We start from the raw sequence: 11,180 nt of genomic DNA, 5'->3' as shown, positions 1-11,180 counted from the left end.
CCTATACTAGGCCACTTCGATCAAGCTGCCGACACTGGACTCCACAGCGACGCCAGCAACAAGGGGCTGGGGACTGTACTTGTGCGATCGTAGGACGGCGCTGAGCGAGTTATTGCGTATGCTAGCCGAGCTCTACTGGCCAGAATCCTTGCCGTTTCCAGCGAGACCTTACCCTTTCCAAAATTCAAAATGGCCGTTTTGCTATCGCTGACTATGAAATTGGCTTGCGTTCCAACGCAAGCGAGAGCTATTGCAACTTCTTCAGCCGTTTCCGTGTTGCGACTTCTAATGGTGGCGGCTGATACCGGCCACCTCGGCCGTCGACCACCGAGGTGACCGCCGCCCCCGTTTTGCCACTTGCCGCATCCACGTACGCGATGGGCTTGCTGTCCATCGAATCGAAGCCACTGATTAGTGATTCTGCTCTCTTCTCCCTCCTCTCTGTGTTGAATATGGAATACATGTTACGAGGGAGGGGAGGAATGATTAGATTTTCTCGGCACTCCTGTGGGATGCTACATTTTTCTCGTAGTCCCCTATATGTCTGCAGGCCTAACATTTCGAGTATAGTTCTGCTCGTGGTCGTCCGACTTAATCTTTCCAGCTGCGAAACTCTGACAGCCTCCGCTATTTCATCCCAGCTATTGTGCACTCCCATAGAGAGGCGCTTCTCTGTGGATGTGGTAATTGGTTAGCCCATGCACCGCTTTATGCACCGATGAATGAGAAAGTCTAATCTCTTCTTCTCCTTCGACCTGATATTTAAGAGCGGTGTGGCATAGCTCACGCGACTTATTACGTAAGCTTGGGTCAGTTTAAGCAAGCTTCTTTTCTTCAGGCCTCGTCCTTTCAGCACGATCCTTCTAAATATTCCAATGGCTTGCGTGGCGAATCCCTCTAGCTTTTTGATTGTCCGATCATTATATCCATTCTCCTGAATGAATAGTCCTAAGATTCTGATTTTATCTACCTTTGGAACTGGTTTCCCTTCTACTTTAATGTCAAATTCCCAGCTGCGTTTGCATCGGAGTGACTTTGGGTTATAGATGAATAATTGCGATTTTTGCGGCGAGCATGATAGACCCCTACTGCAGCGTCACCTGCAGCCGCTCCTCAATGCTCGCATCAGTACCCTGGTTAATCGAGAGATTGATGTCATGCGCATAAATACTGCAATTTAGCCCCTTTATGCTCCTCGGAGCTTCTGGAAGGCCCCTCATCGCCGTGTTGAAAATGAACGGGAAGAGAACCAAGCCCTTCGGCTTCCCCCTGCTCCCTAACTTCACTGTGGGGGACTGCATGTCTTGAAACCTCATGCAGGCAGTTCTGCTCGACAAAACGTCCTTGATGTACAGGTATGTTCTTGCACCTACTCCTATTTCTTGGCCCCAGCGGGGTGATTCAGTGGTTACGGCACTCGACTACTGTGCCCAAGGACGCGGGATCGGATCCTGGCCTCGGCGGCCGCTTTTCCGTGGAGGCGAAAAGCAAGGTGCCCGTATGCTGTGCGATGTTAGTGCACTTTAAAAAACCCTAGGTGGTCGAAATTTCTGGAATTCTTCACTACGGCGTCTCTCATAGCCTGAGTCGCTTTGGGACGTTTAACCCCACGAACCAACCAAACCATCCTATTTCTTGGAGACCGCGGAGGGTCGCTCCGTGTTTAACTTTATCAAAAGCCTTTGTCAAGTCCAGACCGAGAATCACTTTGGCATCTCTAGAACGGGAGTCGATTATGTCGTATTTGAGTCGGAGCATCACGTCCTGCGTGCACAAATCCAGTTGGAAGCCGACCATCTCGTGCGACCACAGGTCGTTTTTCTCCATAAAGCGCGTCAGTCGTGCCTGGGCTACATGCTTCATCAATTTCCCCATGCATGAGGTTAGAGAAATAGGTCTTCGATATTCTAGTTTCGAGAGTTTGCCGGGCTTTGGGACTAGAATTATGTTTGCCGACTTCCACTGCTGAGGCAGGTGCCTTTAGTCCAAATTTCTTGCATATACTCAGTAAGAGCGCCGATAAAGTCATCATCCAGGTTTCTTAAAATTTTACTAGCTATCTCGTCAGGGCCCGGGTCGATTTTGTTTTTAGTCCCAATATTTTTGCCGTGACCTCCGCCTCCGTGATGGGTACGTCCAGTTCCTCGTTGGGAGCTCTGTCATACTCTGGGAGGGGGTCACTATGAGTATCGTCAATGTACATGTTAATTAGTGTGTCCATAAATTCCACGTCTGCGCCCTTAAACGCGTGTCTGGCTTTTGGTAATCTAATTCCTCATTGGGATTTTGAGTTGGTCGGATCTAATAGGTGTCTCAGCATACCCCACGTTCTGGAAAGACTCATGCCCCCTTCCATCTCGTCGCATCTGCTGCACAAATTCTGTTCGCATAATTTGACCGCGCAATTTTCAGTTTCTTTGTTATGTCTAGCTATCCTTGTAACATTACGATTCCACTTTTGCTTCATTAGTCCGCGCTCCATACCATTTTCTGCCTCCCACATGTGAATTAGTTTGCTATCAGCTATCTCCGGGGCATCGTCCCCTTCAGTAGTCTTTGTTGCCTCTCCAACGTGACGCATGAAGGCCTCCGTTCATTTTTGTATGTTTGTAATCCTCCATGCGACAGCCTTCCCTCGCTTTTCCCTAAATAGTTCCCATTGTGTAACCCGCGGTTGGCACACACGGCGCGTCTTTACTCCTTCTTTAAGGATCGAAACCAGAATGAAATGGTCGCTGCCGAAATTTTGCTCCGAAATTTGCCAGTTCAGATCTGTCACATTTTTGGATAAGGTCAAGTTAGGGGAAGTGTCTACGCAGACGCAGGGTGGGTGTCTACCCACCCTGGATGGAAAGCTAGGGTCCGGGTGCAAGGTGAGTCCCAGCTCGTGCATGTCCTCTCATAACTGCCTGCCTTTAGGATCTTTTTTTATTGTAACCCCATTCCGGGTGCGCCGCATTGAAGTCACCGGCTATTAGCAAGGGGTTACTCCCGGCTGTCATTATCGCTTTGCGAAAGAGGGCCCTGAATCTCACCTTTCTCTGCTGTGGGATACAATACAAATTTAGAACACGCTTAGTTGCTCATTTCGTCTCGTGAGAATTTCCAATAGCACTGCTTCAATTTATTTCGAGTTGATTTCGTGCACGATTGCCGCAACGTTGTCATTCGAGATTTCTCACCACTGTCACTTGAAAAAAAATTGGTATCCCGAGAGTTTTGCTGCTTTACCCGTCTCTTACAGGGCTATAGATAGTGGTTTCTCATCAAATAGCGTCAAGTACTGTTGCACTAACGCCCGCTTGCGTTGGAAGCCGCGGCAGTTCCACTGGCATTATGGAGCTGCTCAAAATTTTCCTCACCATTTTGCTGCCATTCTCCGACGGCAATTAAGTCTGCTCTTTGCATTTGTGCTTCGCCCGTAAGGGTTTGAATCTGGCTTTGAATTTGTTTCATTGCTCCCATTATTTGGAAAGATTCGAATTTAGCTTTGATTTTGGCTTCTAATCTTTTCTGTAGTGCCACCAATGAATCAGCGTCTTCCCATTTGCGTTTCATTGGGGGCGGTCTAGCCGATTCTACAATCATCTTTTCCTCCTCCGGTTTCGCAGGCTGCGTGGGAGTCGCAGCCTTAGGGGCCAGGGCAGTTGGTTTCGCTACCAATTTGGGTTGCGCTCTATGGGGTGAGTGGGACCCAGTACGCGCTTGCCCTTTCGGTCCATGAAATTCTTGAGTGAGCTGATTAATGATATCTTTAAAATCCCCAGCTTCTTTCCTTAATTTATAGATCTCCTCGTCCTTCATTTGCCTGGGAAACCCCACTTCCAAAGCTTTGATTTGATTTAATGCTAAATAAAGATTTATTTATTTATTTATTTATTTATTTATTTATTCATTTATTTATTTATTTATTTATTTATTTATTTATTTATTTATTTATTTATTTATTTATTTATTTATTTATTTATTTATTTATTTATTTATTTATTTATTTATTACATTTTTACGGTACCTGCTCGGGCTCCGCTTCTTAGTCCATGGGTTCTCCGGGTCCCTGGAACTCGATCTCACACTGCGTCTGGATCCGGAACGCCCCCTAGCTGTAGCGGAAACTCGACCGGCCGCGCTGCTGTCGCCCTTCGGTAGTTTCCTCCAGCGTCGGGAAGGAGTCGTTTTGAAAGAAAACGATACGCAGAACCACACAAAGACATCAGCAGATAGGAGGCAGTAACCTGGAGGAACATACAGGCTAGGACATTCCCAAACCTAGCAAATTACCACAAAATGTAGCCAGAAAAATTCAAAAATAACACATGCACTGCATGCGGTGAAGTCTCGGACATCCTTCACATCATATGGAACTGCAAAGAGCAATTAGAGAAATATAAAGCTCGAGCACTGAGCCACATAACTGCAGATGAAGTTATGTGATGTTAGTAAGATAGTGAGACCGCAAAGCGTGGCGTGATATGGTGCATAGGGTCACGAAGAGTCGGACACGACTGAACGACTAAATTGAACTGAATGTACAACACACAACAATCCTATACAGGCAGTCACAAACGTTCAAGCTGGTCCTAAAGTCTACAACTACATAAGAGCCTTCCTCCAGCACAGAACAGCCACGCTTCACATAGACAATCTCCACACCTCACCGTACACATTTGCCAATGTGGGCATGCCGCAAGGCTCCATTATTTCCCCCTTTCTGTTCAACATCACCCTTATCCCCTTAAACACAGAACTACAAAACATCCCTCACCTCGGTCAAACCGAATACGCAGATGACATAACACTCTGAACAACGTACGGATCAGACGGTCAAATCGAAGAGATGTTACAAATGGTCGAAGATACGATAACTATGCTCACCGCAACAATCGGACTAGAGTGTCGCCAAAAAATCGGAATTACTAGTCATACTCCCTAAAGGACGGACCTACCAAAGCCCCATAGAAATCCGAATTCAGGGAAGACAGGTACCACAAGTCAATACTAACCGACTATATATACCTGCAATAAGTTGGAAAAACATAGACACAATTTATCGGCTCTAAAAGGCCGTAGCAAACACCGCGCAACTCATAAAAAGGGTGACAGGACGCGCACATGGGCTCCGGGAGGCGGACACGCTTAGCATAGTGCACGCCTATACCCTTAGCCGAATTCTTTATGCTCTACCATACCTCAAACTATCATGTCGTGAGGTTCAGCAAATAGACTCCTTAATTCGGCAAGCAACAAAGGCAGCACGTAAATTACCGAAAAGCATCAGAAACGAGAGACTACTCGAACTCGAAGTCCATAATTTCGAGAGGCCCACTTACAAGCACAATACCTCAGATTGACCGCTACAAATACTGGGCGACACACACTCAGTAAGCTAGGCATCACTATTCCCGCAAACAATGCATCACTAAGAACACTCCCACATTTACACTATCACGGAACGTGCACCCCCCCCCCACCAAGGCCGCAAGAAGGCGCGTGCGGCAGCGCTCCACAATGGTACGGGAATGAGCCCGATACAGTTTGGGTGGATGCCGCCTTCGATGAGAACGGAGCCACTGCGGTTGTCCACAACTCTCACATTTCCCCCCAACCTTCGAGTTTTCATCAGGCATCATCCCTGAGGAAGCCGAGGAGACCGCTATACCTCACTGCGGTCAGCGGACCCAGCCATGCAGAATATCGTCGTCAGTCGGGCCGCATATAAGTCATGGACCAACATCACATGAACATTTAAATCGCGAGTGGGGCCGTGCGGAGACCCAGGAGGCCTATGTGCCTCAAATTCTTCGTAAAATAAATGTTTTTTTTTCCTTCTCCAGACTGACACAAACAGGAAATAGTTTTGTGTTCGCTTCACTTTGGGGACGACCGTTACATTCGGAGCCCGGCGTGCCAGGCTAAGTTAGGCTTGAAGTCACGCATGGCTTCTGAAGAGCATGTCGCCGCTCTTGATGCAAGCTGCGCGGGGTTAAGGTTTGTACTTTTTTTTGTTTTGTTTTTTACTCTGCATGTGGCTATGCTCCGACGAAGCATTGCGCATCGAACGTTTGTTTTCCATTACATTTTGCAGGCATGTGCCGATGCACATACATCTCTTGCATCTCTTGCTTCATCCGCCTGTTGCGTCGAGCCGGAGTTGGTTTAACCGAGGTCTGCGACACCAGGGCCCGTATTCCGAGTTTGCGTCGTTATCGAAGTGTCGCTATTTCACGTGACCTTGAGTCGTCTGATTGGTCGAAACGCCGGAACCGGATGGGGCCACTACGGAACCGGAAGAGGTAGCTACATCATGTTCCGGCGTTTCCACCAATCAGGTGACTCGAGGTCGGGGAGATAGCGGCACTTTCGATAACGACGCAGACTCGGAATACGGGTCCAGGTTTGCGTGTCTTATTCTCCAAAGTTCTCGCTAGGAGATAGCCTAGGTTGAGTGCTATGTGCTGGATTTCAGTCTGTGAGCGCTGCGCGTTTGAGGCGCTGTTCGCTGCAGGCGTACGACTCGGCATCTGCCACTCGGCCAGCAACAGACCGTTTACTTTACTAACTTTTCTCAAGGGCCCGTGAAACCTGTTGGTTACGCATTCGACAATTTTTGGTAAACAGCTTATGTTGCGGCAGCGAGTCCAATCGGGCAGCATCAGACATTTCTCTGGGATAATTACGAAGGCTAGTCGAATAATTTTGGAAACATTGAGAGGAGCAACGCAAAGGAAATATGGAAAAGCAGGACTAGCGCAGACTACCAACTGAATTTTTATTGATACACAGGCCATATTTTATACTCCAAATCACACACCACTAAGCAGGAAACACGAAGCACAATTAGAATCATTGCCAGTAGAAGAGTCATCAACCCAGGAAGGTCAGAGGCAGTCAACAGGCCATATGCCTAGGGGGAAATAAAAATAAAATGGCAAAAATTAGGCAGCCAACAATTCTGAGTTACCATCATAGCAAAAGCAGAGTCAAAACTACTAACAAAGAAAAGCAACAGAAACAACAAGAGTAAACGTTAGGCAAAAACGTCAGGAAAAATGAAAAATAAAAAAGGGATTTTTTTTTTTTCATTTTCCTATGGCCTGTGGCTTCATATAAAAAATAATGAAAGCGGCACCGCAACAAGTAGTTGTTCATAGGCAGTTTCGATGAGATGGTTTGTCTTTGAACTACGTGAAAAAAAAAAAGAAAATACTTGTGTTCAGAAAATTGTGCAGCGGCGCACAATTATCTGCACATCCTTTTCATCATGACTGCTTAAAGCCCTATCCGTTCTTCCAAAACATGAATTGTTAGCATGCATTTAGTTTCTTGAAGTTCTTGTGCTGTATTTCTTGTCTAGGCTCACCACCAGCAAGGTATGCACTTGCCGGTGAACCCCTGGTATGTCAGACAGCAGTGAGGCCAGGATGTCAGATGCTCAGACACAGTGCTCTGTGGAACACACCAACACGAGCTGCTCTGAAGCCAAGAGCGAGGACAATTTGATTGCAGACAGAGGATGTGGGGAAAGATGCTGGTATGCAAGACAGCATTTCCCTTTTAAGGGGCTCATTTTAAAGCATTGTTAAATTTCTGCTATGGTTGCACAGATTATCGCATGTTTTTCAACTAAAAGAGTGGTTTATTTTTTGCTAGACTGTGCACCAAGCTGTGCCACAGCTTTCGATAATGATTGTCAATGAAACATCTAAATCACATTAACATGCAACCAACCCATCGAGCAACATAACTGCTGAAGTCTGCAAAGCGTTTTTCGCAAGTCTTGTGATGCATCTCGTCTAAACTGATAGTGTGACTGAATTTTCAGAACGCCAAACTGGTGAGCTGTCCACCATCATGCTGCTGCAAGGCATACCTCATGACAGGGCTACACTGCAGTCCATGGAGACTTATCAGGATGACCCTTGTGATGTTTCATACCAACTCTCGCTGAATAGTTCTGCCTCCTAGGCAGCCTTTGAATATTATTCTAACTACTACTACTGCTGTTGCAGTACTTTATTCACCACCGAGTAAAATTGAATTAGACTTCAGCTTGTAGCAGGCAGCACTTTTCTTCAGAGTAATGAACATACATTCAAGCATGCTTGTGGCGAATCGTGTAACGGCTTGTTGAACAAAAGATTTATTCCTCAGCTAGCTGACCTAGAGCGAGGATAATTTGCTGCTGCTGCTGCTGGCATTCAACAGAAGGCTTGTAATCAAAGGTGTTGACTGAAACGTGGCTAAACCCCGATATTACTGATACAGAGGTCCTGCCCAACACCACTGACTACGTCATTTACCGCAACGACAGATGCAACAAAAGGGGAGGTGGTGTCCTCATAGCCGTCAGAAAATGCATAACATCACACCTCATTAACTTACCCTGTCCTTTAGAGATTATCTGGATCAGCATCAAATCATGTTCAGGTAATTCATTAATAGGTACCTGTTACAGACCACCCGAAACCTCCGACGTCTTCACTTCTCACTTCTGAGATAACCTCCGTGAAATAAGATCGAAATTTCCAAAAGCCAATATATTTCTTACAGGTGACTTTAAATATCCGGATATTGACTGGCCGAACTTGACTGCCAGCTCTCGCGGCTCTAAAGAATTTATCGGCTTAACTTTGGATTTTTCCCTCGTCCAGTTAGTTAACCTACCAACCCGTGTGACTAATATCCTCGATCTTATTCTGAGGACTTGCCCCGAAAACATAAGCACCATTACGACTAGTGAGGGATTCAGTGACTATCTGCTTCTGAACTTCACTCTTAAGATCCCATCAGATGCACGGCATCTGACGCACAAACATATTTTCAACTATAAAAAAGCTGATTCCAATTAAATTAGCATTGGTCTCCAGGAATTCTGCTCATTCATTCCCACTCTTTCGGGGTTCTCTGCAAACAATTTTGAGAGATGGACATTTTAAAACAAAAAGGGGGGGATTCAACCGAATACCTACACACCAGACATCTAAAAAACAGCACAGATGGCTACACAGCTTTCCTTTCTGGACCCATCTCCAGATCATTGCAATGTACCAAATCATGTGTTAGCTTTGTTTGCACACCAATGCCTTGCAAGAGATCATGAGGTTTATGTTGTCCTTACCTAAACACTGGATGTCCAGTAACACCACACTATGGTGAAAAATAAAACGTTCTGAAAGTGTAAATGTGCCACATAAGCAGGCACTGCACTAGTGGTAGCATTGCATAAATAGAAAAATGCAGCTTTTCAGAAACAAATAATAATGACAACAAGTAAAAGAAGAAAGCGGTGGGCACATTGTGAATGAAGTAAAATCTCGTTAACTTTACCTTCAAGGAATAGAACTGAAGTGTTCAAAAGTTCAACTTATTGATGGCTTTGAAGCAGTGCCAAAAACAGTTTTCATTCCAGCGATTTTATTTAAACAGCCAGAACATGGTTGTCTATATTGTGAGAGCGGTGCCAGAATCTTCACCTCTTTCAACTGCACATACGCAGCATCGTCATCATTCACAGGCGTTCGCAAGATCACGCGCAGTGTTCCAGACATGTGGCTGGAAAAACGACGTTTGTTAGAGCGGTGGCTCACAAGTGCTGGAAGTGCCCTTAGTATCCCAAGCCTCTCGCTTTCTACTTGTCTACTGTTCCCCCTGGAGCTCCGTTCCGGCCTTCGCTTGCTCTCACACCCCTTCGGTATGAACGAGGGCAACGGAACGCGCGCTCCCGGCATCTGCCCCTGCTGTTGTGGCTAACCATACCTGGACCATCACTAGCCGCCAGCGCGATCCCCAGCTCTTTGCCGGCCTTCGCGGCGACGATGTCGAAGACTGGTTTGATAATTACACCAGAGTGAGTTCCTTCAACCGCTGGGATGACTCCCACAAGCTACTGAACGTTGTCTTCTACTTGACTGACGTCGCAAAAACGTGGTTCTCAATCCCGAAGACCGCATCCCTGATTGGTTAACATTCACCCAGCAGCTGCGGAAATTTTTCGGCACGCCATCTGGTCATTCTGAGCTGGCTAAAATGAAGCTCGAAGCCCGTCTTCAGCAGCCTGGTGAGTCCTACACATCATATATCGAAGACGTTTTAGCCCTTTGCCGCCGAGTCGATGCTGCTATGACGGAAGCTGAACGCGTTCGCCATATTGTTAAGGACATCGGAATCGTCGCATTCAACGACTTGCTGGTTCAGAACCTCCCCATTGGGACGGACATAACCACCACCTGTCAACGCCTGGACGATCTTCAGTCGTGCCGCCTGCAGCAAGACAACATCAATGACGGCGTTCTTGTTGACGGCAACCTGCGCACCATTATCCGTGCCATTATACGAGAGGAGCTAGCCAATCAAGCAAGCTTAGTTCCTGGCAGCTCCAACCTCTCGCCAGCCACTTCAGATTTGCGCAGCGTCGTCAAGGACGAACTGGCAGCCTTCACGTACCTGCGCCGTGGCGCCAGCCACGTCGACTACCGCCTGCCGCGTCCCGCACACTGAAATGGCTTCGAAGCCACCCCAGTCCATTCTCCTTGTCCTGCTCCTGTGTGTGGTTATGTGGCTCCCGTAGCCCCGTGCTCTCAACCGTCCCGTTATCGACAATCCTGGCGCTCTTCCCGCCCAGTCTGTTATTTGTGCGGAATCCGCGGTCACATCTCCCGCGTCTGTCGCCGGCGCCAGCAAGACGAACAGCGTGGTTATGCTCCATTCGAGAATGCCCGCCTGCGCCAGCCTGAAGCTTCTACGATCCCATACTCGGATTCCTTCCGTCGTTCTCCTTCGCCGCAGGATTCTCACGATAATTCCCGACCCTCTCGTTCTACCGGATGCCGCTCCCCATTGCCTTTTCGCCGCCCGTTCCCACTTCGACCGCTCTTCCAATCATTTTTTCCTAGCGCGTAAAACTAACAGAAGCAGTTTTTGGAGGGAAAGCTGCTTCACAGACGAACTCTGGAATTCCTCCCAGATATGCTGAGAGTACTGATCGAAGAAGTATACGTTGAAGCCCTCATCGATACGGGTGCCGCAATTATTCCGTCATTAATAGCAGCTTGTGTTATCGCCTCCGCAAAGTAATAACTTCGTACATCGGTCCTCCTCTCCGTGGAGCCAACGGTACTGCCATCACACCCAATGCACAGCGCGCGTTCTTAGTGATGACCAGCGGCATCATACTGAGTTTGTGG

The 11,180-nt window shown here is 47.3% G+C and overlaps 1 pseudogene; it reads left to right on the top strand.

The window, feature by feature from the left end:
- Nucleotides 1-7,418: 7,418 nt before the first annotated feature.
- On the top strand, nt 7,419-10,494 carry LOC146193959 (uncharacterized; annotated as a pseudogene).
- The last annotated feature ends 686 nt before the right edge of the window (nt 10,495-11,180 follow it).

The sequence above is a fragment of the Amblyomma maculatum genome, chromosome 4, assembly GCF_055883805.1.
Source record: "Amblyomma maculatum isolate TAMU_Amacu chromosome 4, ASM5588380v1, whole genome shotgun sequence".
Taxonomy (NCBI): Eukaryota; Metazoa; Arthropoda; class Arachnida; order Ixodida; family Ixodidae; genus Amblyomma; species Amblyomma maculatum.
This window is presented reverse-complemented; position numbering and strand designations above follow the sequence as displayed.